General features: G+C 45.3%; 1 protein-coding gene across 1 annotated transcript in view; it reads left to right on the forward strand.

Annotated features, from left to right (window-relative positions):
• The window catches only part of CUL4B (cullin 4B), a 1,392,627-nt gene that overhangs the window by 351,682 nt on the left and 1,023,503 nt on the right, over positions 1 to 17,442 (forward strand). The gene's annotated exons all lie outside the window — the stretch shown is intronic.

Below are 17,442 nucleotides of genomic sequence, written 5' to 3' on the forward strand. Positions count from 1 at the left end.
ACAGCACTTCCTCCACGACTGGAAGGGAAGAGTGTATCGGAGAATGGGGGAGAATAGACCGAGGGTGATAACCATAGGAACAGTAAAAAGGTGACATCCTAATGGCAGAATGCCTTAAATTGTTATACGCAAACTCCGCCGTGGCAATAAAGACACCAAGTTGTCTTGTTCAGCATTGCTATAAGCCTGTAGATACTGTTCTAAAGTAGAATTCAGCCGCTCAGTTTGTCCATTTGTCTGGGGGTGATAGCCCGAAGACAGCGCTTTTTCGATTCCGAGGTTCTGACAAAGGGATTTCCAGAATCTGGACATAAACAGACTCCCGCGGTCTGAAAGGATCTTGTCCGGGAGACCTTGAAGTCTGAAGTTATCCCCAATAAAAACCTGAGCCATGCCTTCTGCAGTGGGTAATCCAGGAAAAGGGGAACAGTGAGCCATTTTAGTGAAAGAATCCATGGTTACAAGGATGCAAGAGCAACCTTGCGAGACCGGTAAGTCTACAATAAAGTCAGTAGTGACATGGCTCCACAGATGAGTGGGGATGACATCTTGTTGCAAGAGACCCACCGGTCACTGAGTGTTTTATTTACTTTGGAAACACACGGCACACATTTGGACATAATGTTTGCCGTCTTTAGAGAGATTGGGCCAGTAAAAAGCCCTTTTGACTAAATCTAGTGTCCCAGCCAGTCCCCTATGACTCGCCGTCTCGGTGACATCATGACAGTACTTTGTTCTGGAGACCATTAGAAGGCACCCACAGCTGCTTTCCCTTAAACATCAACCCATTCAATTTGAATAAACCTTTGGGTTCTTGAAGGTTGACAGTAGCTTCTCTGATTTGCTGCAGAAAGGAAGAAATGTGACCGATGATCTTGTTTCTTGGAAACATTTTTTCTGGAGAGCGGGTGGAAAAACTGGAAGCATAAGATTTCCTGGAGAGCGCATCCGCCAAATTATTTTGGCTACTGGGAATTTAAGTAATTACAAAATCATAATGCGAGAAGAAATGTGCCCAACAGGCTTGTCTTGAGTTGATACAGTCCATGGATTGCAGCACCTGCAGGTTCTTATGATTCATCCTTATGATGAAGGGGTGGCTGTTTCCTTGCAGTAAATGCCTCCATTCCTCGCATGCCTTTTTTATAGCCAGTAGTTCTCTTTCAATGACGGAATAGTTGAGCTGACTTTCGGTGAGCGTTTTTGACAAGCCACCGGATGTTCTAAGCCTTGGTATTCTTGAAGGACTGCCCCTATAGCGGCAGCCGACGCATCAATTTCCAGTATGAATTGTTTCCTTTGATCCGGTTGTCGTAATATAGGTGCACGGCAAAATTGCTCTTTCAGGCAATGAAAACTTATCTTCTGGTTGTGCATTCCAGGTGAACGGCATTGATGATTTATTTTAGAAGATTAGGTCTGGGCAGAACAATTTTAGAAAACCCAGAAATGAAACGCCGGTAAAAATTTGCTAGCCCCAAGAACTGCTGAACCTCCTTTATAGAGGTCAGGGCCGGCCATTGAAGTATGGCGTCTACCTTGCTCTTGTCCATCTGGACCCCTTGAGGTGAAAGGATGAATCCCAGGTAAGGAACGGAAGAGACCCCAAAAAAACACTTCTCCATTTTTGCCAAAAGGTGGTGACTTTTGAGTCGTGATAACACTTCTGTAATATGTTTCATATGGTCGGGCATATTACTGAAAATACTAAGATATCGTCAAGGTAAACGACGACTGACATAAACAAAAGATCTGAGAAGATGCGGTCCATGAACCTTTGGAACACTGCTGGAGCATTTACGAGTCCGAAAGGCATTACATGGTACTCAAAAAGACTGAAAGGTGTTCTAAATGCGGTCTTAGTGGTAAGCACTTCGTAAGTCCAATTTGGAGAAGACAGAAGCACCTTGGACAGCTTCTAGTATATCTGGAATCAAAGGCATAGGGTAACAGTCTTTTTTAGTGACTTTATTAAGGCCTCTATAGTCCATGCAGGGTCGTAAATCCATGGAATCCCGTTTGGGAACAAAAAACAGCGGGGCTCCCGCAGGTGACATCTGCCAAAGGGTACCAATGCGGTAGGAACCAGATCTATGGAAAAGTCCTCTGGCCTATGGGGAGGTAATTCCAAGGGAGTAGTGACTGCGAACACTGCATTAAAATCCTCAAGAATCTGTGAAATTGAATGAACACCAAGTGTTGCATTAAGCGTGCTGAAAGTAGTTTTTACTGTTTGATATCGTACATCCTGGAAACAGTGCTTTTGACAATGAGTAGAATTGAAATCTAGGCGATTGGATGTCCAATCAATATATGGATTATGTTGACGTAGCCAAGTAGTTCCCAAGATGAGAGGAAAATGTGCTGCTCGGATAATGTTGAACGTTATGTTCTCAGAATGTTGGTGGATGGTGAGTTGCAGTGGTTCAGTGGATTGGGTGATTAAGCCAGAACTCAAGGGTTTTCCATCCACACTCAACTTTCTGACCTTCCTGTCGATCAATGTGCTTAGCTCCAACCTTGTTTACCCATAGGGTATCTGCAAAGTTTCCTGCGGCTCCGCAGTCTAGTCGAGCCAATGCCTCAATCTGGTTACCCCAATGCTAACCTGTGCGGTAACAACCATGAGGCGAGAGTCTTCACAGGTATCAGCTGAGCCGATTGACATTGAAACATAGGGACTATTGACTACCCCTCGACATCCCATCCCTTCTAGGATTGAGGGCGTTCGTTTTCCGGCTGCTTATTTGTTATTTCAGTGCAGTTCCTTACTTCATGTTGATCGGATCCACAGTAAGCACATAACCCCTGGTCCCTTCTTCTCTTCCTCTCTTCTGGAGTAAGGGAGCAAAGTGTTGCGCCTATTTGCATGGGCTCTTCTGTCTGTTTGAGCGTAGCAGGTGGAGGAGAGGGGTTGCTGGGGAAAAAAGGCAGAGTCTGGCTTCTCTCGTCGTCTTTCTTGCATTCTGAATTCTATTTGAAGAGCAGCTGTCATCAGATCAGCAAGAGATTCAGGACGGGGAGAACTTGCCAGTTAATCTTTCAAATCCTCTCTAAGGCCACGCCGGAATAAGATGACTTGCGATTGTTCCAACCAGCCTGTTTCTAAGGCCAGTCTTTTAAATGAAGAAATGTAAGAAAGCACGTCGACCTGTCCCTGACGGACATCTAGCAGGTCTTCCCCCTCTGCCATGGCATTCTCGGGTCTCTCAAAGGTGCGTTTGAGGAGATCTAAAAAGGCTCCGTAGTCCTGGAGGACTGGGTCTGCACCAGTAACCAGAGGGGTAGCCCAGGCCAAAGCATTCCCTGATGTATTCGAAATCATGAAGCCGACCTTAGCATGGTCTGAGGCGTAAGTGCGAGATCTGAAAGTGAAGTACACCTTTCATGCGTCCAGAAATTCCCTTAATTTCTTTGGCGACCCCCTCAACCTTGCCCGAAGAAAGGACCATGGGAGGTAAGTCTGTGGGCGGTGGTTCCCAGGCTGTTAGCATCTGTTTTATCAGGGCATTTTCAGCCTTTGTTTTGCATCTCCAGGGACACATTTTGAACAGCAGCCACCAATTCCTGCACTTGCTCTGGGGTAGCCATTGTAAGTAAAGGACGTTGCAAACTGTCAGACTCTGTATTCTGAATATTCGTTGAGCCCCAACTTCCCTCTTCTTCCTCCTCCTCACCTGTGTAACAGTGGTCGTTGTCCTCTGGGCTGAGGGACCTCCGGGATCTGTAATCCTTCTCCTTCGTAGGGCGTGTGTCTCTCACATGAGAGGAAGCCACAGTGAAGGCTGGAGAAAAGCACCTCACTGTGACCCCCGTTCCCGGGAGGGACAATGAGGGGAAAAAGCAGTTGGCGGCAGAAAAACACCGTGCTGATGGCAACGGGAGCCACTTGGAAACTGGGCTCCTTGAAGTGAATGAGTTGTACAATGAGTATAAGCATCAGAGAGAGGACACAGTAAAGGGCTGACACAGCAGCAGGTATGCAAAGGAGGGACCAAGGAAAATGGGGAAGTAGGCAAAGTCAGAAGAGGCGAAGCCGGTAGAAGAAAGAATGGAAAGCGAACGGGACTCGGGCAGAGAAAAAAGTAAGCAATAGTAAACAAGAGGCGAGCTCCCACCGAGGAGGTGGGAGCGAAGAGAGAGAGTGTGAAGAAAAGTAAACAGGTTTACGCAACAGCGGCAGCAAAGGCAGTAGCTGACCGTGAAGGGTTGCAACGCGAAGCGCTGCAGAGGCGGCGTGGCTAAGAAGGGCAGTGCACATCCGGGAGCGGAGGGCTAGACTGCGTGGACGTACGCAGCATATTACGTGAAGTGCTACCAAGCACTAAAATAGAACTTTGGCCACACACGCCAAGATGAAATGTGGCGCAATGCATACTGCCCATTTTGAGTGCATTGTCGTGGAAAGGCTGAATCCGTGCAAAAATTTGCTGAGCTCTCAAGTACACTCCAGAGATCCTATCCAACTCGCCCAGACTCCTTAATCTGAGTGCAGGACTGCAGGAAACGAAGAAGATTGACCGGGCAAATCACGCTCTTTGTTGGTGCTGCAGGAAAGGCACCAAAACGGTAGAGTGACCAGAAAAGTTGCTAAAAGTCGTGCCAGAGATCCTCCCTCAAGACTGCTGCTGAGAGATCCATCCATTGTCCTGCCTTCAGTCATCAGACCAAGGAATCAGGAGGTCGGGCCCACAACTGCAACATCGCAGAGCATCCACTACAAAAAATGTTCTTCTAACCTAAGGTACTTTGGGGGGGAAAAGGGTATTGCTTTCCAGATTCCAGAAAGTTTCTCCAGAGCATTGGGGTGCACAATGTGGTGTCCAGGGCAACCACCTTTTACCTCAGACTCGAGCCAAGCTGCTCCTTGTGTCCCTTACGAGTCCTTTAACAGGGACTCCAATGTTGGTTAAGCCTTCTTGTATCTTCCTTCCTAGAGTCTAGAAAGTATCCTTAGGAACTTTTGATTTGTATTGCTTTGCAAGAATTTTAAGTCACTACAAACTGCTTCTTATCTAGGGATGCGTTTTTGACTACTCTGAAAGACTTGCTGTGAAACTGCCCCTAGAACCTGAAGCTCTGCAGGGGTAACACTAACCAATTGTTTTTCTTCCCAAAAATCACCATCCTGTATGTGTATGCAGACAAATAAAATGACCATATATTAGGCAAGATTTGGTGCAGTACCCTTTGGGTGCACTACAGCAACCTTGACCACCTCGCAATAGGAACACAACCTTTGGTATAAGTCTGTACTATACAGGTTGGTAGTGTGGCTGAGCAGCAAGACTTATCTCAAGAGGGGGCAATGTGAGCAGTAGGGTGGTTACAGAGTTTCTCAATGACAAGTATCCAAATAAACACTTGCACTCAATGTTTCTTGATTAAACAATTATTAATTTAACAGTCAGTTTGAATAAGCCTTCTTCAGAAGGGGCAATATATAAGTAACACGCAAATACGCTCCAGAATGCACACTCTTAGTTTCTCTAAATCAGCAAGTACCAATTTGGGATGGCGCACACACTTCCTACACCCTCAGGTGACTTAAATAGCCAGGACACTGTGGACACAATTCTCTGCTGTACTCATGCGTGAAGGGATTGTTTCTGCGTCTAGAACTGTTGGATTGTGATTTAAATGGTACCAAGAAAGGTTGGTAATCTGGTAGTTGTGGAACTTTCTGTTGACAGAGCTCATTTCCTTTTCTTTGGTAGTGATACTTGATCTTCAAAATGGAAGCCACTGATAATTGTAGGCGGTTTTGTTGGTTGTTAGCCTCCACTTGTGCGACCATGTGCAAATTGTTCATGGGACGAGTCTTCCACTTCAGGACCAACAAATCGTGGTCGCTAGCTGAGGACTTAAGAACTTCGAAAGAGTTAGTTAAAGCTGCTAGATGTCTGCTTACAAAAATGTGATTGATGTCCGCGTGGGAGTTTTCTCTTTCCCAGGTTGGTGGTCTATTTTCTCTGGGGAATAGGTCGCCAGCACAGAGCAAATCTCTTGAGGACATCAGGGACAGCCACGTTGATCCTCGTCTGTTTCTGGGCGATGAGGAAGGAGGAGGGACACAAGGTGTTTCCTGCGGGGGCCAGGTAGCATTCAGGTCGCCGCAAAGAATCAACAGGGCCTCTGGACAGCTCACGAGAGATTCGTCTATAGTCTCTCCGATCAAGGCTATGAAGGATGAGTCACTCATAGCTACGGGGTTCCAGTAAACATTGACGATAATTAAGGGCAGCTGTGAGGGGATGCCCGTTTCCTCCGCCTGCCGCTCCCAGCTTACCTCCGTGGCGAGAAGGTATGTAGTGGATCTCAAAATTTTCATGAGGTGTAGACCACAACCACAACGGATGGCTGTTATGAGGCCGGAAGAGGGGCGGACAAAAATCCCTTTAGTCGCTGGAGCACATGCAATATCGTATCCATCCATGGGCCGGCTTTCTGTTCTCCAGGACTCTTGTAGGCAGATTATGTCAAAGCACCCAAGGTTTAGGTCTCCTTTCTTGGTCAGATGTAAAAATCCACGAGTGTTCCACTACCCCAACGACATCTCTTCTTTCCCAAGGATTAATCTGGTAGAAAGGGGTGCAGAGAGGTGCTTGGCGGGTTGCTATTTATTCTTGCTGAGCGTGAGGGCTTTCGGTATCCAGGCCCATAATTGCGATAGTGGGGCTTGTTTTAAGGGTTTGTTGAAGGCCTGGATCCTTTGATGTAGGGGATTGGGTGACGGTGCGATGAATTTTTGCCATAGGACCGGCAGGGAATCTTCCTATTCCCAGAGGGTCTTTGTACACACTTTCCTTCCTTGGTACGTCTTTCGTGGGTAAGTGAGTATCTGTTGCTAGGCGAGGACTCGGAGGCGAACCCCGTATATGGCGGTCCAGGATAGTTGGTTCTTTGATTGGGGCTTGCTGCTTCGGACGCGTCAGCTCCGTAGTCGTCCGAGACGATTGTGATTTGCTGCTTGGGTTCGTGGGATGAGAAGGTTTTCTGGACCGGACCCTCTCAGAAGGTTTTCGTGGTGAAGTGAGTAGAACGCTCTCTTCAAGTTCGAACAGGTCGAACCCCAGTTTCAGTAGATTTTCTGCTGCCTCGGAGATCCTGATTTTTGCACAGTTAGTGTGCACGTACAGGTAGGCGCTGGCAATATTACCTTCATGAAAAGGTTCTACCAGGGCCAGGTCTTTTGTTTCCACTCGTCTAAGCGACGGCACACATTTAAAGAATTGTAATAAGAAGCCTCGGTTCAGTATCACATATTTTTTGTTGTCCGGCAGTTGTTCAATCTTAAAGGTGTATTCTGTTTTAGAGCGAAGAGCAAATCTCTGAGAGGCTTGCTTTGGGCTGGCTTTAGAGCTGTTCCAGGTCTTGTTTCCCTTGTTGATGGTTTCTGGGTACTTTCGCGTGCCAGATAGCAGTTTGGCCCGAGTGGCATGCACCCATCTAGGCGTTGGAACGTTTCTAAATCCAGGAGAGGAGGCGGTTCTCTGTTCTCCGTCTAAAGGGAGAGTGGGGTGACCTTGACTGGTCGTTGTTTTTTTTTTTTAAATTTTTTTTTTTATTTTACTTGTAACAATTAGTTATTTACACAACTTTAATTACAAGAATTAAGACAATAACTTCATCTTCTTTCCTTATCATCTATCAGCTATCGTGTAAGTTCATCATTCCCCTACTGCTCTTTCAGGTAAGAGACTTGTTTTTAACATAGGGCTTTCTCCAAGATGTTATCAAGAAAGTCTACCAAGGCACAGATTGATTTAACATTATTTCCGGCTACCAACATACACCACAAATGTTCAGTTTGTTGAAGGGTTGATGTTAAATGAGGAAAGAAAAATGCCCGCTGAGTCTCCACATGGCCACACTCAGAGACTAGATGTTTGAGTGATTCTGCTTCGTTTTTACAGAACCTACATTTATTATCATCTATTTCTTTATAATGTCTCAGGTACATCAACTCTTTGGTTTTATATATATTCAGCCGAAATCTTAAAAATGTATTACGATGGTATCTTGATGGAAATCTTGTTAAGTATTTGGGTATCTTGTCTAGAGTATTACAAGTCAAGCCTAAGTTAAGTGAAGATGGCATTGCTTCACGTAGTTCTTCATTTTTTATCCAATACCAAGATCTGTTTTCTTTTGGCAATCTGTGGTGTATTACATACAGTCTCCCAAGCAATGTCCATGGCCGCTAGTGACTTTCTGATTTTCATAGCCCATATATGTATCATTCCAGAATAATTTGTGGCCTCCATTTCTTTTAAGATCTCATAAGCTGGAGCAACTATGTTTAAGTTCATTTTTCGTAACAAGACAATGGACTTCCATAGAATCAGGCCATCTAATGGATCAAGGCCTAGTTCATGTCTTATTGCTACGATGGACACACAAGTTGGAAGGGCTAAAACTCCTCCGCAAAATTGGCCTTCCAGAACTGCCCAAATACGATTATCGATGTTTAATCCTGCCTCTGCCCCGTAGGTCAAGGCAGGGATGACTTTTTGTCGATAGAAGGTCATGACCGGAATCAAGGTAAATTTGCCAAATTCATTGTGCAGGCGTTTTCCCTGAAGGGTGAAAGCAGTCATACAATGCTTCAGATCTAAAATCCACTCTTGTTCTCTGATTGATTTGTTTATTTGTATCCCTAGATATCGTACAGTTTGTACAATCTCAATCTTTTCTCCTGATGCGTACCAACTGAAATTCTCAGCCAATCTTTTCTGTGATGACCCGAAAGACATGATCTTTGATTTCCCAGCGTTTATTTCCAAACCTTTCGTTTGCAGATACAAAACCAACGCTTGTATTAGACGTTGTAGTCCAATTTTAGTTTGATCGAATAATACAATGTCGTCGGCATATGTCGCATAGCTAATTGGTTGGTTGTTTACTTTAGGGGGAAAGCAGCGAATGTTTGCAAACGCCTCTGGTAAGTCAGCAATATATAACTTAAATAATAGGGCTGCCAAGGGGCAGCCCTGTTTCACTCCTTGGGTGGTTGGAATTTCTTTCGTCAAGGTACCTTTGTTATCAATGCGGACTTTTATTGAGGTTCCTGTATGTAGGGCCATAAGTGGATGAAGAATATTTGGAGGACATGACCATGATGTTAATTTTTTCCATAGATTTGTACGATTGATTTGGTCAAAGGCCTGCCGCATGTCTATAAATGCTACAAAAATGTTGCCCTTATTTTTCATTGCTTCAAGCTTGAGTATGTTTACAATGAAAAGATTAATTTCTGTTCCAACATCTTTTGTGAAGCCTGTTTGTCGCTTATCCAATAGATTGTTGAAAGAAGCCCATTTGGAGAGTTTTTGTTGTAAACATGTAGCAAAGATTTTGCCTATTATATCCAAGAGGGCAATTGGGCGATAGTTGGCCGGGTTATCTCTGTTGCCCTTCTTGAATATTGGCACAATAATTGCAGTCCTACATGAACTCGGTATCATCTTGGCTGCTGAAATTACTTCAAACAGGTCTACAATAAAGTCGGCCCAAAGTTCCTTTTTCTCTTTTAAGAGAACATTTGTTAACCCATCAGGGCCTGCTGCACGGGAATTCTTCAATTGTGTTATTTGAGTGATGATTTTTGCTCTAGATTCACATACATCCCATGTGGCCGGTGGAGTCAGTTGATCTTGAAAGCTCGGAGCTGAGGTGTTTTTAAAAACTTCCCTAAAGTGTTGTTCCCAAGTTAGCTTCGATATTCCATTGATTAAACCAGATTCCTGGGTAGGATTGTTATTTAAAATCTTCCAGATATCTCGTGAGTTTCGCTGAATAATTAGACCTAACATTGTTTCAGCCCGTTCTTGCTCTCTAATTATCTTGAAAGATTTTAACCAATTTCGGTATTTGGTTTTACAATTTTGGATTTCCTCTTTTTTCTGAATAGAGTTATTGCCTTTCTTGTTAATTTGTCTGATGCTTTTGATCATTTGTTTCTTTTGCTGGTTTACCTGTGCACTGTATATATATTTTTTTTGAATTTGAAGAGGTTTATGAGTATGTTTTGTTGCAGTGCCAAATTGAATTAACAGAGGAGCATAATTTATTCTATAAGAAGTAGTTATGTCATCCTTAAGACCATCTCTCAGCTGACAGATGTGATGGTCTTTGATTCGCAGCCTGTTCAGACCCTCATTCACCTCCAGTGGTAAGGCATACTGCGCTGGTGTTATGCGCTGTTCTAGTATACAGAATAGCTCCAATATGCTATGATCACTTACAGCTGTTTTGCTTATGGACATTATTGTAACTTTCGACCAAAAAGAAGCAGAAATCCAAAAGTAATCTAATATTTTTCGGCTTTTATCTCTATTCCAAGTATAGTTTGGGGGAATGTCGCCTTGAATACAACCATTGACCACCTCGCAATTTCTGGATTTCATCGCTTCCAACCATTTATCTCCTCTCGTTGGTACTACAGTTGATGCAATCCTATTTTTGGAAGATTTTTCGAGCCATGAAAAGTTAAAGTCTCCACATATTATTATGATGGTCTCCAAGCTTGATGTTATGCAGGGATCGATAATTGCCGTCACTGATTTGATAAAGCTTGCAGAGGAGATCATAGCCGGATTCCAATATAGGTTAATAATCAGTAGTTGTGGGGAGAGTTTATTTTCCCCCAAACTCAGCTGCAGTAGTGATCCAAGTACAAAAAGGTTTGGCATAAATGTTTGAATTACCTCCCAACCATAAGCATTATTAACCATTGTGATTAAACCAGAAAAAGGTCTCCCACGCTGATGCTTTCCTGCTTTATTTAAGACAATTGTGTAACCATCTTTAGATGGTGCTTCTCGGAGCCACGTTTCTTGAAGACGGATGATAAAATTATTTGCTAAGACCTTGGGGAAATCGTTAAATAGATGAAGGAATCCTCTGGTGTTCCAAGAGAGGATCCCACAATTTTTTGTGCCCATATTTGCTGATGGTTATGTTTGTTGATTTTTCTGTGATGCAGCTCGTTTTATGATTTCATCATAGTTTTTCCAGGTAGATTTGGTTCCAGCTCCACGTTCTCGCGAAGAAAATTGATTCCTAGATTTTTCACGATGATAATCGTTTCTTGATTTTATTTCATCACTTTTCACATAATTTGATAAATTCCTCTCTGAGTGTATTTCGAATCCATAGGATAGTAATTCATCTCGTGCAGCTAAAAGGGTTTATTCTACTGCTGATGAATTTATATGTAAAAAGACTTTGTCAGCGGATTTCTCTGAGATATATTCAACGATTAGAATGTCTTCTGTAGTGATGGTACGTAGTGAAGGGATGATATGAAATAGTTTCATAACATTTCTTCTATTTAAGTTAACATCTTTATCATCAGACAACACATTTTCCACTCTGATTTTCCAAGTTTGGTATTTGGAACTAGATTGACGTCCATCACTTTCATTCATTCTTATTGAGGTTCGTTTGTTCCGCTGAGCAGCAGTCATTTTAGGATTGAAATTTTGAGGTGATTCAGATACCATTTTTATGATTGGAATCTGCTGTGTATTAGACCGATTAAATTCCAAAGAGTTCGTATCAGAAGTTGAGGGAAACATAGTGACCTTTCTAAGCCCTTTTACCTCATCACGTATTTGTTCTCTAGCGTGTGCTTCACTTGGTCCAATTGACCGTCTTTTGCTCATTGATTCCCCAGACAAAGTTGAGGTAGAACTAGCCGAATCAAGTGAGTAAGTTGAGAGGTCACATAGATCCACTGATTCCTCGTCTTGTGCTGTTTTTTCAGAATTAGAGTCTAGGCGTGCACGCTTATTTGGATTTTGTTTCTGCATTGAGGCAAGCTTTACATCATTCGGCTTACTCCGTAATTCTTTTGATTGCACAGTGGTGACATTAACTGCAGACACCTCATTTGTAGGGCGTTCAAAAAGCGCAAGCTTTGGAGGAATCACTATGTTCCTTACAAATTGTTTGACATTAGAATTACGTTTTTTTACCGGATTGTTTGATAGCTTTTTTGGAGCCAATCGTACCTTTTTTGCAGACAATATTGGTGCCTTTGAGCTATCAACTGGAATGTTCTTAGCTCCACCCTTAAAAATGTCAAACGAATTTGTGGTCCTCGGGGCAGATGGTAAAATTTGATTTTCAATCACACTACAAACCTCCAGTGCTTGTAATGGACCTACAAACTCTGTAACCGCATGAGTCAAATCTGTTGTTTCTGCATCACCAGAGGAAGCCTGAGTTCCTTGAATTTGAGCTGTTGTTGATGTCCCCCTATCTGCGAGAGCCCCACTAGTATTTATAATAGGACAGAACAGCGGGGCTACAGAATTAGATTTGGTTTTTTCTGATTGAGCTAGAGTTTCCTGAAGTCGTGTATTATTCACGTTGATACAGGGGAGCCCCACTTGTGGAGTGTTCTCTGAAAGATGAACCACAGCCGGTACGGAGTTTGTACTTTTTGGAGCGAGAGTAGTTCGATTTGAAGTGACTGATCCACTTACATGCTACGGGATTTGTTCTGTATTTGCCGGGGTATTATGCCTAAACCATTTCATACATTCAAGCGTTGCAGCCATTAAGGTGGAATTATCCGCATGGGTGCTTGCTAGGAGATCTCCAAGGCGATATTGCCATTGTGAGGACGTCTCTGCCTCTATGTCCATTCTTTGCAGCAGAGCATTGTTCATATGTTCCATCGTGTCCACTTTTGAGATAAGCTGATTAATTTGCAAACTCTGGTCTTTTATGGCCTCATTTAGACTCTCGTACAATTTTACGAAAGGAATGAGCGCCAGAGAGGTGGCGGCCAATACATTATTATGAATTTGAATGCCCGCTGCAACTGACAGGTTAGATTTGTTCAATTGTTCCTGTGCAAAAGTTGCAGATGAAGATTTTGGCGTGGTTTCATGTGTTTGTTTAACCATAGACTCTCGCCTCCTCCTTCGTTGCTGTAGGGACTCATCTTCTGCCTCGTCTTCATTCGTTTGATTTAAACTCTCCATCCCAGCAGTTGTTACAACATTATTGTCACCAGAGGCAGTGCAGTCAATTACTGAGCTGTGGTTGGAAAGGTTCAGGTCAGGAAAACCAAATTTAGAATGATGACAGATATTACTAGAGCTACATCTGTTTAGTGCAGAATTTGTATGCTTAAAGTTGGATTTTTCACCAAAACTCTGTATCAGCTTTTCTTTGATGGAGTTGTAGTCAGCAGTTAGCCTCTCTGTCAAACGTGCCTCTCGTCCTGCCGGGTCAAGAGCTTTAATTGAAGTCTCCAATGTTGTTATTTGGTTTGTTCCTATATTTATCAAATTAAGTTGAGGTGCTGTAGAGGTTGCAGATGGACTCCTCGTTCCCACCCCGTATACTGCTCCGCCACTATTGGCAGTTGTAAATAAACAAGGGTGTGACGGATTACGCTTTATTAAACACTCTTTTCGGCTTTCAGCTCCGGTTTTTGAGAAACCTAGAGAGGCTTGTGGTGACATTGCCACATTAAGTTCGGCACCTTGAAATTTCGCTGATGCCAACGTCATGGACGTCATTGCTCCTTCATTTGTTTGAGATGCACTGTATAAGTCATTTTTGTCTGCCTGCCCAATCGGTTGGTTTAGGGGAGGCATAAATATGAGATTTGTCTCATGTGAGGTATTTGCAGGCACTTGAATTGACAGTAACTCTGAATCCGTTACATCGAAGGGAGACTGGGGCGAGGAAGTATTTGCCTCGATCGCGTTACCCTGCATTCTCAAATCCGTGAGTCGGGTCGTAAGACCAGTGTAGAGGGCTGAAGGCCGAATTATTGAGATTTCACATTTATTGCATTTTACCACTAGTAAAGTTTCATCCAAAACTTCTGATCTTTCATGTGCCTGAGCATATTTAGTGTATGCAGCACTAAGAGAGCTCTTTTTTGTTTGCATCGTTGTACATGATGCACAAGGCAATAAAAGTGTCAGTTGACATGCTGCATTCGGAATCAGTTTCAATCGACAGCGAGTAAGTAGATTGTCCTTACTGATAAAGTTTTCTGTCAAGGTAAGCAAAGACCTTACTCTATATAATGGCGGTGTAGAACATGTAATTTCCGGTTGTGTCATTTGAGGCAACGTAGACATATTTAATGTGATATTTCTTACCTCATTTGCTTCATTTGCCATCGAGGTATTTTCCTCAAGGGTACTTGACAGTGTCTGTAGGGGATGGTCTGACCGCTCACACTGTAGTCGAATTTTCTGCTTTTGACGTGTTTGGGGGCTCATCGTATGGGTTATCGGTTTGCGTCCACTGCGTCCAACAGCCGTATAACAGCCAGTGGGCTTCTTTCCACCGGGCTTACAGCCACAAGGGTGGTTGCCTCCGGGTTTTGATGTGGAGCCGGGTCACGTGATGCAGTCACGTGCTGTATGACACGCCTCCTCCAGGAAGCGTGTGGAATGCCCGTGAAAACCTCTGCCGGGTCGTATTACAAGTTTAGGTAAGAACTGAAGTCTGCTTCTGCACGGCACACGAGCAGAGATATTTACTAAAAGTAAACGCTCACACTGAGCGGGCGGCAGCCCCCGGGTTTTGATGTGGAGCCGGGTCACGTGATGCAGTCACGTGCTGTATGACACGCCTCCTCCAGGAAGCGTGTGGAATGCCCGTGAAAACCTCTGCCGGGTCGTATTACAAGTTTAGGTAAGAACTGAAGTCTGCTTCTGCACGGCACACGAGCAGAGATATTTACTAAAAGTAAACGCTCACACTGAGCGGGCGGCAGCCCCCGGGTTTTGATGTGGAGCCGGGTCACGTGATGCAGTCACGTGCTGTATGACACGCCTCCTCCAGGAAGCGTGTGGAATGCCCGTGAAAACCTCTGCCGGGTTGTATTACAAGTTTAGGTAAGAACTGAAGTCTGCTTCTGCACGGCACACGAGCAGAGATATTTACTAAAAGTAAACGCTCACACTGAGCGGGCGGCAGCCCCCGGGTTTTGATGTGGAGCCGGGTCACGTGATGCAGTCACGTGCTGTATGACACGCCTCCTCCAGGAAGCGTGTGGAATGCCCGTGAAAACCTCTGCCGGGTCGTATTACAAGTTTAGGTAAGAACTGAAGTCTGCTTCTGCACGGCACACGAGCAGAGATATTTACTGAAAGTAAACGCTCACACTGAGCGGGCGGCAGCCCCCGGGTTTTGATGTGGAGCCGGGTCACGTGATGCAGTCACGTGCTGTATGACACGCCTCCTCCAGGAAGCGTGTGGAATGCCCGTGAAAACCTCTGCCGGGTCGTATTACAAGTTTAGGTAAGAACTGAAGTCTGCTTCTGCACGGCACACGAGCAGAGATATTTACTAAAAGTAAACGCTCACACTGAGCGGGCGGCAGCCCCCGGGTTTTGATGTGGAGCCGGGTCACGTGATGCAGTCACGTGCTGTATGACACGCCTCCTCCAGGAAGCGTGTGGAATGCCCGTGAAAACCTCTGCCGGGTCGTATTACAAGATTAGGTAAGAACTGAAGTCTGCTTCTGCACGGCACACGAGCAGAGATATTTACTAAAAGTAAACGCTCACACTGAGCGGGCGGCAGCCCCCGGGTTTTGATGTGGAGCCGGGTCACGTGATGCAGTCACGTGCTGTATGACACTCCTCCTCCAGGAAGCGTGTGGAATGCCCGTGAAAACCTCTGCCGGGTCGTATTACAAGTTTAGGTAAGAACTGAAGTCTGCTTCTGCACGGCACACGAGCAGAGATATTTACTGAAAGTAAACGCTCACACTGAGCGGGCGGCAGCCCCCGGGTTTTGATGTGGAGCCGGGTCACGTGATGCAGTCACGTGCTGTATGACACGCCTCCTCCAGGAAGCGTGTGGAATGCCCGTGAAAACCTCTGCCGGGTCGTATTACAAGTTTAGGTAAGAACTGAAGTCTGCTTCTGCACGGCACACGAGCAGAGATATTTACTGAAAGTAAACGCTCACCTGGTCTTTTCCCGCTTTATTTTGTGAAGTTTGGGTGAGTTCCTGGGGCCGGTATTTAGGGGGTCCCGGCCCCCAACTGGGCTTCTTAATAAGCTTCTTACAACGATTTTATAAAGTTAGAAAGGGTGAGGTCTCCTCTTCCATGTGGTGAGGTTCACTGCTGTGCTCCTGATCGTCAGGTAGCGTGTAAACACTGAGGCTTAGTAAGTCCTCATCCACTGCTGGGACGCTCTCCTTGGTTACTGGGGAGCTACCCATGGTTGGTTCCCCTTCCTTCTGGTTTGAGTGCTCCTGCCGGGCAAGAGTTGTCGATGGTTCAGTGTATAAGGATTTCTCCGTCCAAATGCGGGGCCCCCCTTCCTTTGTGGGAGACACCTCTCTGGTACTGATTGATTGTGAAGAGGCAAGATTGTCTGTTTTCTGTTTTTGGAAAATAGCGAATCCTTTGTTCGCAGGTGCTTTAGCCTTTAGGATCATGAGTTGGCTCACGGTCGGGTGAGATGAGAATAGTTTCATTGTCGATAGCACCGTTAGTGTTGGTGGTTGCCATCTTGACTTTCCTCCCAGTGGTGCCCCTGATGGGGAGGAGGGAATTGGCGGGGCGGGGGGGGGGGGGGTCCTGGTCCAGGTGCTTCCGTTTGCCCCTTAGATGAGGGGATCGGCCACGCATGGGGGGGGTCTGAGAGCTCGAGTCGAGAAGTAGAACTAGTTTTGGTACTGTCAAGGTCGCACTTCTGTCGTTTGGTGCGCCGTCTTGGGCTTGCACAGGCCCCTCGTCCACTGAGCGTTTTTCCATTTTGTTGTTAAGTGCATTTATGTAGCCCTCTAAAAAAATCCAAAGGCTATTCATCATTGCTATGATGGAGGTATGATCTTTCAACGAGTCATTTATCGACTCGTACAATTTGCAGAACGGAGCCATGGCCAGTGTTACTGTAGACATAAATAACCTTAAATCTGTTTTCTTCGGTGAGGAGTCTTTCGGTGGGTTGCTTGTTAGCTCACTTGAGCGTCTAGTTCTCATAGGGCTAGATGAGGTTTGAGAGCTCACATTCTGGGCCCCTGCAGAGGCTCTGCGAGTGGCTGGGCTGGCGGGTGCCGCAAAACTGGGGCCCCCAACCCGGCCTTAAGCTTTTTCTGGTGTCGGAGGCTTGGACAGACAAGGTTCGAGGAGAATCCTCGGTTCTGGCCTGGTGTTCCCCCAAAGACGCCCCTAGGGGAGAAGGGGCCCGTGTAAGATCAAGGGGGCCAGGTTCTTCCATATGGGGCTCCCGTACAGACGAGAGCGTACCGGACAGATGGCACTCGGGGTCGCTTGATCTATCTGCAACATCCTCCAAAGGTCGTTGAGACCCTCAGTTCCGCGATGCAGGCGTAGATGGAGGCGGTGTGGCCACAAGTACGAGAGGAGGGACAACCGAAACCCCCCCCCCCCCCCGGCTTGTGGTCCTAGATTTGAAGAGGCCTTCAGGAACGCCTCGG

This window comes from Ambystoma mexicanum, chromosome 5p (genome assembly GCF_040938575.1).
Source record: "Ambystoma mexicanum isolate Mex_15411 chromosome 5p, UKY_AmexF1_1, whole genome shotgun sequence".
Lineage (NCBI taxonomy): Eukaryota > Metazoa > Chordata > Amphibia > Caudata > Ambystomatidae > Ambystoma > Ambystoma mexicanum.